Here is a 10798-nt window from a genome sequence, read left to right as displayed (position 1 = left end):
TATGCGCCTAGCTATTCCAGCTACTGGTTTTTTCCCAGGAAGTGGGAGAAGACTTTATCCATTTGTGTTCTGACAAGAGACATTAGGGCCATAATTTAAGCAGTTTTCCCCGAGTTTGGCAGTAGAGGGTTGCAATCTAACAGAATTCAGTATTGCCTAAGCCAATTCAAATTGGTGCTCCAGCTCACCAGCCCTTTTTAAACTCTCTGCCTGGATAAAACAGACTCTTGTGAAAATCCATGCCTGAATTTGGGCGGTGGCTTCACCTTTCCTGGAGATGGCTTCTAGAGTGCTGTAGACTTTGCTGAATGCTCCAGGTACAATCTCACCACTTAGACTGAGGCACGTCCAGACAAGACTTTTTGACTCACTACGTTGATTTCTGTTGAGAAGCTGCAAGGCTGGACTGATGACCCCAAAATGTGGTTTTGTTTTCTCCTTAATTACCTATCTGGCTTCACAGGAAATGGATGTTTGGTTGCTGAAGACAAAAAAGCTGCTCTCCAGCCTCGTGCCTCATGGCTAGAGCCTTGCTAGGTTAGGCCTTTGTGGAGTGCATTAGAAACACATGCAGGCAGGAGTGAGATAGGAGGTGTGTACCTACCGGTCTCTCAAACACAGGCAGCCCAGTGTGCATCTTTAGTTTGTGGGGCTGGCTTCATGGAGGAGGGACCCCTTGGAGGTGATTTTTGGATCACGTATTGACAAGGCACTCTGGGATCCACTCCAGTGCAACCAGAACCAGCCAGACATTATCTTAATGTCCCCCATAGAGACCCAGCCTTTTTTACCAGGGGTCACATTCTGGGCACATTTAACTCTCAGGTGACCTTCAAAAACCCAGTCCATTTCTTGTTGACTTCTAGCATCCTCTACTTCCTGAAAGGTTTCTTCTTCAGTCCCACTCCTCATTCACATGCTGTTCTCCCTGGCTTCTCTAGTACCTCTCAAGCCTGTCACAATTCTTTCCGGGGCTTTTGAATTTTTTTTCCTAAATCATTTTCCCTAGGTTTCCCAGTCTTTTCTTCTCTGTGACCCATTAGAGAGGAGTCTACCTTCTGCTTGTGCTCTTTCAGAATAGGCTTCTCATGTTTAACACTCTACGTTCCTACTGACTTGGAAAAATTGTGTTGGAACCTTTTCTCTGGCACAGTTCAATCACATTTTGGCTGGAAATGTTTTAAACATTAAAACGATGAAGGATGACTTTATTTGCCAGTCTAGGCAAAAGATCTCTAAAATGGAAAAAAAAAAAAGAAAAGAAAAAAACAAAAAGGTCTTTCTGAAGCTGCTGTATGAAAAAGACTCTTGAATATGTAAAACCTTTTAGAACACAGCAGGGTGGGGTTGTGCTGGGGTAACTGAGCCTCAGGGAAGCCTCTTTTTTGGGCTGCTCCTTTGGAGTGCCTTTTAAAAGGCGTTAATTTTCTCCGCAGGACCTCTCTTCACCCTGAGCTCTTCTGGTGTATAGTCCTTGCCTCTATTTTAGGAGCTAGGGGGCATTTAAAATGTGCCCAGTTGAAAATTGAGATCATGGACTAACGCCAACCTTAAACATATTTTTAAATAGGTTCTTAGTCTCCTACCATCTGACTGCTCTGCTCATTAGCACAGCCTCCTTCTATCCTATAGCAGGTTTTGGTGAACCGAGGATGAGGCTGGACCTCTTCAATCATGAGATGCAAATCTGGCTCCTGCAGTAATGCCTTTTGGCAGTATTTCCACACGTAAGTTGGGGTGTCTTTCATTTTATGCCTGGCTTCACTTTGGAGTCTGTTTAGTGAAGGAGTCTGTTTTGTGGTGACTTGTCACGGCTTTGAGATTTTTCAGAGCAGGCCTCTCCAGAAAGGCTGTCTTCAAAGACAGAGTGGCTTCTTTGGCCCTTGGCTAGGACTGACTGCCAAATCTCACCAGGGTTCACACCCAGTTGTGGGGAGTGCCAGCTCAGTCAGTTTTGCATAGGCAACGCCATCCCTCAAGGTTCTCTCTCTATCACTGAGGTTGTTTGGTTACCCTGTGCAGCTGCGCACCCATCACAGAGGGTTTTCTGAACCAGCTAGCCTATTTGGGACCCAGTTTTAATGATGCTACAGCCTTATGAAGCCTGGAGATATCATTGAACACTTATTTCAGTTAAATTACATTTCAATTTAAACATTGTTGCCTTTTAGGTGCCAGGCGTGTGTTAGATACTGGAGATGGGGAGCAAAGGGGCATGGTCCCTACTCTCATGGAGCTTAGAGCCGAGCTTAACTTTTTCATATTTATAAACTTGGCCCTGACAAATTAGGATGCCGTCATGCAGTGCTCAAACTGCATTTCATCCCATCCAGAATAGTTCAATTGTATTACATGAGTGTTTTAAAACAGGCTCAAGTCTGTCTGCTCTACGATCAGAAATGTAAAATAATTCATGTTATGGATATTGTGGGAAATAGGATTCAACTAATGAATTATAGGAATACTTGCCAATAATCAAATGTAAGAGACTCTTCTCCAACTATTAGAAGCAAAGATGAGGGAAGAAATGAGGTAAGAACTGAATGTAGAGCAGAGAGTATACTGAAAAACTCCAAGTGGTTATTACAAAGTAGGCTGGAAACAAAACAAAAAGCTCCATTCTTTTGGTCTCAGAAACCATTGTTGGCGAGGGCTGTTAAGTAAGCATCCAACTTGTTTCCTCTAGCCTGGCTTCCAGAATGCAGTTATGTTGGAAACTATTCTGCTGATTAAGTTGTTTTTCTTTTTAAACCACTCCCTCTTCTGAGGGAAGAGACGTATTTTATGCACACAAGTCAGTTCTTGTTCATTTTATGTTTTAGCACTGTAGGCCTTTATAAGTCTTTAAAATGACATAATAAATCATCATCTAGGCCCTTGACAAGAGAACCTCTGGTTAGAAGCAAAGGGCAGAAGAGGAAAAGATGATGGAAAAGAATGGAGAAAGGAGAAGTTAGGATGGGAGATGGAAGATGGGGAAATGCCATGTGTGGGTCTGTCCTAGGGGTGGACATTAGGATGGCTTCAGAAACATCACACAGCATTTGGGTAAAGCCCATGATAACCATTGTTTACTTTCCACACAAGCCCATCATCTCTCTGTGCCTGCTCTACATTCAGGAAGATTTCTGTCCCTCCTGACACAGGTACCTGTAATGTCTCCAATGAATACGTTTCTCAAACACTGAGTTTAAATAAGTAACACAACAAAGGAAGACTAAAAATCTATTAAAGTTTGACTGTAATTTGCACTGATGTAGGAAAGGAAGTAAGTATGTCCTGTCATTCCCTCAGAATCCTCCAGGACAGTTTTCTCTAAGAATGATCCGGAGGGTGAGGGCCCCTAATGATTTGCGAGAGACTTATTAAGGAGAAATATCTTGGACTGGTTTCTTTTATCACTAATTTATGTGATGGCTTCTTGATCTTAATGATAATTTTATATTTCATTCATCATCTAACAGGGCATCATTCTTAAAATATATTAAAACGTATAACTTTCTTCCTAGTTACAGAGGTGATGCTTGCTTGTTGTAGGACATTTGAAGAATGCAGAAAAGTCCAGCTAAGAAGTAAAATCACCCATAATTCCAGACATCACCCGCTGTTAGGATTTTGTGTTTATCTTGACAGTCTACGGTTCTTCCCCTCACCCAATTCATTTTGATGATATGTTTATCCGTTGGTTAGTATGTCTGGAGTTTAACTCAACCAGTGAGCTCCAAGTGACTAAGAAAGTTTATAAACTGCTTGCTTAGAAGACTTTAGTGGAATTAACCAATCTTTTCAGGAAACCAAGCATATGTCTAGAATGCTGCAGTCATCATTATTTAGGGAAATCAGTCAGCTTATTCCTTTCTCCCCCAACTTTATTAACATATAAATTGACATACAACCTTGTGTAAGTTTAGGATGTACAATGTGATCATTAACACATTCTTTTCCTCACATAATTCCCATTTAGTTGCTGTTGTTGTTATGGTGAGAACAATTAAAATCTACTATTGTAGCAACTTTCAAGTGTACAATATGGTACTGTTAATGATAGTCACCGTGCTATAAATTAGATCACTGGAACTTATTCCTCTTATATCTGGAAGTTTGTACCCTTTGACCAATGTCTTCTCATTCCCCTAACCCCCAGCCCCTGGCAACCACCTTTCTACTCTTTGCTACTATTAATATGACTTTTTTGATTCCCCATGTAAGTGAGATTATATGTTTTTTTCCTGTCTCATTAAACTTAGTGGAATGTCCTCAAGGTCCATCCATCTTGTCACAAATGGCAGGATTTTCTTATTTATTTATTTATTTGGCTGGATAATACTCCATTGTTTATATACACCACATTTTCTTTATCCATTCATCTGCTAGTGGACACCTAGGTTGTTTCCATATCTTGGCTATCGTGAATAATGTTGCAATGAACATGAGAGTGTATCTATCCCTTTGATATAGTGATTTCATTTCCTTTGGGTATATACCCAGAGTAGAATTTCTAGACCTTATGGTAGTTGTAGTTTTAATTTTTTGAGGAACCTCCATACTGTTTTCCATAGTGGCTGTACCAGTCTACATTCCTACCTACAGTACACAAGGGTTCCCTTTTCTCCAACTCGTTGCCAATACTTGTTATCTCTTGTCTTTTTTGATAATAGCCATTCTAGGAGGTGTGAGGTGATTTTGGTTTGCATTTCCCTGATGATTAAGGATGCTGAGCACCATTTCATGTACCTGTCAGCCATCTGTATATCTTCTTTGGAAAAATGTCTATTCAAATCATTTGCTCATTTTTAAATCAGATTATTTGTTCTTACTTGTTTGCTATTGAGTTGTGTATATAGTTGTATATACAGCCAATATGTTGTTGTATATATATCCTATATTTTGGGTATTAACCCTTTATTAGATAGATAGATAGATATATATATATATATATATATATATAATTTGCAAATGTTTTCTCCAATTCCATAGATTGCCTTTTGATTTTATTGACTATGCAGAAGCTTTTAGTTTCGTGTAGCCCCACTTGTTGATTTTTCCTTTTATTTCTTGTACTTTTGGTGTCATATCCAAAAAAACCATTGCCAAGACCCATGTCAAGGAGCTTTTCTCCTATGTGTTCTATGAATTTTAGAGTTTCAGGTCTTATGTTAAGTCCTAATCCATTTTGAGTTAGTATTTGTGAGTGGTGTAAGATAGGGATTCAGTTTCATTCTTTTCCATGTAGGTATCCAGTTTCCCTTAAACTGTTTATTAAAGAGACTATCCTTTCCCAATTGAGTATTCTTGGCTACCTTGTCAAGTATTAGTTGACCAAATATTATGTATAGGTTTATTTCTGGGCTCTGATTTCTGTTCCAATGGTCTGTGTGTCTGTTTTTATGCCAATATCAAACTCTTTTGATTACTATAGCTTTGTAATATTATAGGCATGCATTGGAGATATTGCAGGTTTGGTTCCAGACCACCACAATATAGCAAATATTGCAATAAAGTGAATCACACAAATTTTTGGTTTTCCAATGCATGTAAAAGTTATGTTTACACTATACTGTAGTCTGTTAAGTGTGCAACAACATTATGTCTAAAAATGTACATTTCTTAATTAAAAATACTTTATTGCTAAAAATGCTAACCATCATGAGCCTTCATTGAGTTGTAATCTTCTTGCAATAGTAACTTGAAAGACCATGGATCACAGATCACCATAAGAAATATAATCATACTGAAAAAGTTTGAAATATTTCAAGAATTACCAAGATGTGATACAGAGACACAAAGTGAGAAAATACTGTTGGAAAAATAATGCTGATAGACTTGCTCCATGTAGGGTTGCCACAAATCTTCAATTTGATAAAAAAAAATACAGTGTCTGTGCAGCACAGTAAAGGACAATATAATGAGGTATGCCTGTAGTTTGAAGTCAGGAAGTGTAAGCTTTGGTCTTTCTCAAGATTGCTTTGGCAGTTTGGGGTCTTTTGTGGTTTCACACAAATTTAGGATTGTTTCTTACAATTCTGTGAAAAATGCCACTATGATTTTGATAGAGATTGTATTAAATCTATAGATGGCTTTGTGTCATATGGACATTTTAACAATCTTATCAACTCTTCCCATCCATGAACATAGGATATCTTTCTATTTGCTTGTGTCTTCTTCAATTTCTCTCATCAGTGACAATTTTTGGTTTATAGATCTTTAACGTCCTTGGTTAAATTTATTACTAAGTATTCTTTTTGATGCTATTAGAAATGTTATCTTTTAAAAAATTAATTTTCAGGTAGTTCATTATTAGTATATAGAAATGTGACTGATTTTTGCATATTGATTTTGTATCCTGAAACATTGAATTTGTTTATTTTAAAAGTTTTTGGGTCGAGTCTTTAGGATTTTCTAAATACAAGATCATGTCATCAGCCAACAGAGACTATTTTACTTTCTCCTATTTGATTTAGATGTCTTTTATTTCTTTTTCTTGCCTAATTTCTCTGGCTAGGACTTCCATTACTATGTTAAATAGCAGTGGTGATAGTGGGTACCCTTGTTTTGTTTCTGATCTTGGAGGAAAAGCATTCAACTTTTCACTGTTGAGTATGATATTAGCTACAGGCTTGTCATATGTGATCTTTATTATGTGAAGGTATGTTCCTTCTATATTCAGTTTGTTAACATAAAAGAATGTTGAATTATGTCAAATGCTTTTTATTCATATATTGAGAGAATTATATGATTTTTATCTTTCATTCTGTTAATGTGGTGTATCACATTTATTGATTTGCATATGTTGAAACATCCTTACATATCGGGGATAAATCTTACTTGATCATGATGTATGATCCTTAACTGTGCTGTTGAATCCAGTTTTCTAGTATTTTGTTGAGGGTTTCTGCATTGTATTCATTGAGGATATTGACCTATAGTTTACTTTTCCTGTAGTTTCCTTACCTGGCTTTGTTATGAGGGTAATGCTGGCTTTGTAAAATGAATTTGGGAGTGATCCCTCTTCCTCAACTTTTGGGAGGAATTTGGAAAGGGTTAGCATTAATTATTTAAATGTTCAGTAGAATTCACCTGTGAAGCCGTTTGGTCCTAGGCTTTCTTTGTTGGAAGATTTTTGATTACTAATTGAATCTCATTACTCATTATTGGTCTATTCAGATTCTCTGTTTCTTTATAATTCAGTCTTAATAAGTTGTATGCTTTTAGAAATTTGTTCATTTCTTCTAGGGTGTCCAATTTGTTGGTGTAAAATTGTTCATAATGGTCTCTTATAATCCTATGTATTTCTGTGGTGTCACTTGTAATGTCTCCTCTTTATTTAAAATTTTTATTTGGGTTTTTTCTTTTGTACTTGGTTAGCCTAGCTAAGGGTTTGTCTATTTTGTGTATAGTTTAAAAAAATAGCTCCTAGTTGATTTTTCTATTGTTTTTCTATTCTCTATTTCATTTATTTTTTCCTTTGATCTTTGTTATCTCCTTTGCTAACTTTGTGCTTGATATATTCTTATTTTGCAAAGTTAGCTTGTTTATTTATGATCTTTCTTTTTCTTTTTAAGATAGGCATTAGTTGCTGTAAACTTCCCTCTTAGAACTGCTTTTGCTGCATCTCATTAGTTTTGCTATGTTGTTTCAATTTTCATTAAACAACAAATTGTTTTAAGATAATTTTTTATTTCACTGTTGATTTCTTCTTTGACCCATTGATTGTTCAGAGTATGTTATTTAATTTCCACACATTTGTAATTTTCCATTTTTCCTCTTATTGTAGATTCTGATTTCATACTGTTGTGGTCAGAAAAAATACTTAATATAATTTTAGTCTTGTTACATTTACGAAGTCTGTTTTATGGCCTATGATATGATCTATCCTGAAGAATGTTCTGTGTGTACTTGAGAAAATATGTATTCTGCTGTGGTTGGACAGAATGATCTGTAATGTCTGTTAGGTGCATTTGATCTAAAGTATACTTCAAGTCCAATGTTTCCTTATTGATTTTTCTGTCTGGATGATCTTTCCATTGATGAAAGTCGTGTGTTGAAGTCCCCTACTATTACTATATTGTTGTCTGTTTCTTTCTTCAGATCTGTTAGTATTTGCTCAGTGTATTTAGGTGCTTTGATGTTGGATGTATATGTATTTATAATTGTTATATCCTCTTGATTAATTGGTCCTTTTATCATTATATAATGACTTCTTGGTCTCTTGTTACGGTTTTTGACTTGAAGTCTATTTTACCTGATATAAATGTAGCTACACACATTTTATTTTCCATTTGCATGGAATTTCTTTTTCTGTTCCTTCACTTTGATCCCTGTGGGTATCTTTAAAGCTGAAGTGAGTCTCTTATAGGCAGCATATAGTTGGGTGTGTGTGTGTGTGTGTGTGTGTGTGTGTGTGTGTGTGTTTAAAACCATTCAGCCACTCTACACATTTTGACTGGAGAATTTAATTATTCTCAGGGTGTGGTAAAACTGATGTGAGTCTCTCATACAGTGTCCTGAAAGGCTGGGGAAGCTGATCACTCTCACTGCTGTCCCTTTCCCACTGAGGGGAACTCTTTCTACCTAGGGAGTTCCCTCCTGGTGCTGAGCAGTGCCAAGCTGGGAGATGGGATGAGAAAGGTGAAATCAAGCTATTCTTTCTTTTTGTGCAGTTATTCTCAGGTTTTTTAAATTAAACTATTTGCTGAGTTTCCTTGGGTAGACTCCTGAGCTCTCACAGAGCTATTTTTGTTCACAGATAGCTGTCTAATTGTTAATAATTGTGGGGAATGAAGGTTGAGTCTTCTACTCTGCCATTTTGGTGATTTCCCAGTCAGCTTAATCTTAATATCACAAATCAAGGACTTTATGCAAGCAGCAAATACTCATCGCCTGGCTTTTAATTTTTTTCCCTAACTCTTCTTTTTTTCTCTAAATTGATACATTTTAATCTCTTGAAGCAGTAGTAATATAAGTAACAGTGAACTTGGAGTCAGAGAATCTGTGATTAAATCCTGGTTAGGTTTCTTAAGAGCTTTATAACATGCAGCCAAATGAGCAAATTTATCCAGGCCACAGATTTCTCATCTGTAAATGGGGAATGATAATGCTCATTTTGAAGGTTGCTGGAGTGGGAAGGGGATGGGAGGGGGAGCAAGTGAGAGGACATATGTGGGTTACATGCAAACTGCAAAGTATTGTACCAATGGAAAGGATTCTTCTTGTTATATCCACCAATGAAAATTGGGACATGTTTTTCTTTGGAGATATTTTACATGAATTGCTCAAAAACATTTGATAAGTTTTCAAATGAAGATTCCCCATGTTGCAACTCTCTCTAGGAAATAGTAGCCGTTTTGTTTGAGAATTTCTCAGACTTTTCTGTACCAATTAGAATAACTCTTTGAAGCCCAACAGGCCGAACTTGCTCAAGGGTCTGAAGGCATTGCCAAGGCAAGTAGTCGAGTATGTTTGTGGTACCAAGAGACTTGTGATTTCTTGTTACTTGATCCTCTTCTTAATTAGCAAGCATTGTTCCTCTATCACAGCCAGCACACACTCCTGCCAGCAAGCTGCTTTTCAGTATGAACATGCCCTGATGATAGGAATGTAAGAGGGAACACTTTTAAACAGCAGCAAAACCTAATCACTCCCAGGCAATGGGGAAACCCATCATGGTCCCTGAGAATGCATCCTGTATCACCCTTGGTAATCTTAAACTAGATATTCCTTAGATTGTACAGGGGCCATAGTTTAGATTTATTATATACAGTTTTATAGATTTTGAAACTGAGACACAAGAGGAGTAAGTGACTTGCCATAGGATACAACAGGTGATAGCTGACTCAAAATGAAGATTGGGTCCCAGGTCTACTATCTAGAAATCATGAAAATGCCTCTTAATCTCCACCACTTTTAAGACACTACATTTCTCTTGTTATCTCATCCTTATTTTCTCTTGTTCTTTAGTATCTGGCATTCTGTATTCTTTCATTGCCACATTGTCTTGTTACTCATTTATGTTTCTTTACTTCTCATTTGCCTTGTGAAATTTAACTATATTTCATCTTCATTGGATTGGGCATTTCAAGCTTCAGTCTCTGTGGTGCTGTTACTTGCACAATGACTCCAGTGAAATTAAGAAAAGGTTTACTCCGTGTGTGTGGTGTGTTGGGGGTGAGTAGCAACATACGATACTTTTATATTTACCTGTCAACATGCACTTAGGAAAGGAAAATAAAACAAAGAACATTGGAAGAGCAAATAATTAATTGTTCACTAATAGAAGGTTGAGTCACTGGCAAAAAGGAAGAGATAGCTCTAGAGAATCAGGGACATAATTAGGTCCAGGGAGGCAAAAAGTCTGATACAGATGGTGGGAACTCCAGGGGAGGGTACATCATGCATCAGGAAGAGATAAGAGAGGGAGGAAGAAGGATATGAAGTAGATTGTCATCCAACAATTGTATGCCAGGATGGTAGGAATGTAAGGGGAAGTACTTCCACAAAGCTCCAAAACCCAACCATTCCCAGGTAAGAGGGGAAAATCCTTAATAAATAGGCACGGTGTTGGAGGGTCTAGAGAACTGGTCCTATATGTAAAGCTGAACTATATTTCTACAGATTCCTGTATCTTTGCTAGATTTATTTCATATGCTTTGGTCTTGTTCCAACAAACTATTCTGTAAGCTCTTTGAGGTCAGGGATCATGTTTTATTTTCTTCCAAAGCCCCTAGCACAGTACTGAGATCATGATAAGAGTTCGTTAAACACTTGCTAACAGATTTAGCAGTTAATATTTGTTAATGGA

At 37.3% G+C, this 10798-nt stretch overlaps 1 long non-coding RNA gene across 1 annotated transcript in view; it reads left to right on the top strand.

Moving 5' to 3' along the window:
* Window positions 1-1424: 1424 nt before the first annotated feature.
* LOC141577953 (uncharacterized) overlaps window positions 1425-10798 on the top strand; it is a 370166-nt gene continuing 360792 nt past the window's right edge. Inside the window, exon 1 of the long non-coding RNA XR_012507631.1 lies at window positions 1425-1727. This is a non-coding gene — a long non-coding RNA (uncharacterized LOC141577953). The remainder of the gene's footprint in view (window positions 1728-10798) is intronic.

Source organism: Camelus bactrianus, chromosome 1 (assembly GCF_048773025.1).
Source record: "Camelus bactrianus isolate YW-2024 breed Bactrian camel chromosome 1, ASM4877302v1, whole genome shotgun sequence".
In the NCBI taxonomy this organism is placed as follows: domain Eukaryota; kingdom Metazoa; phylum Chordata; class Mammalia; order Artiodactyla; family Camelidae; genus Camelus; species Camelus bactrianus.
The sequence above is the reverse complement of the archived record's forward strand: the minus strand, read 5'-3'. Positions and strand labels throughout refer to the sequence as shown.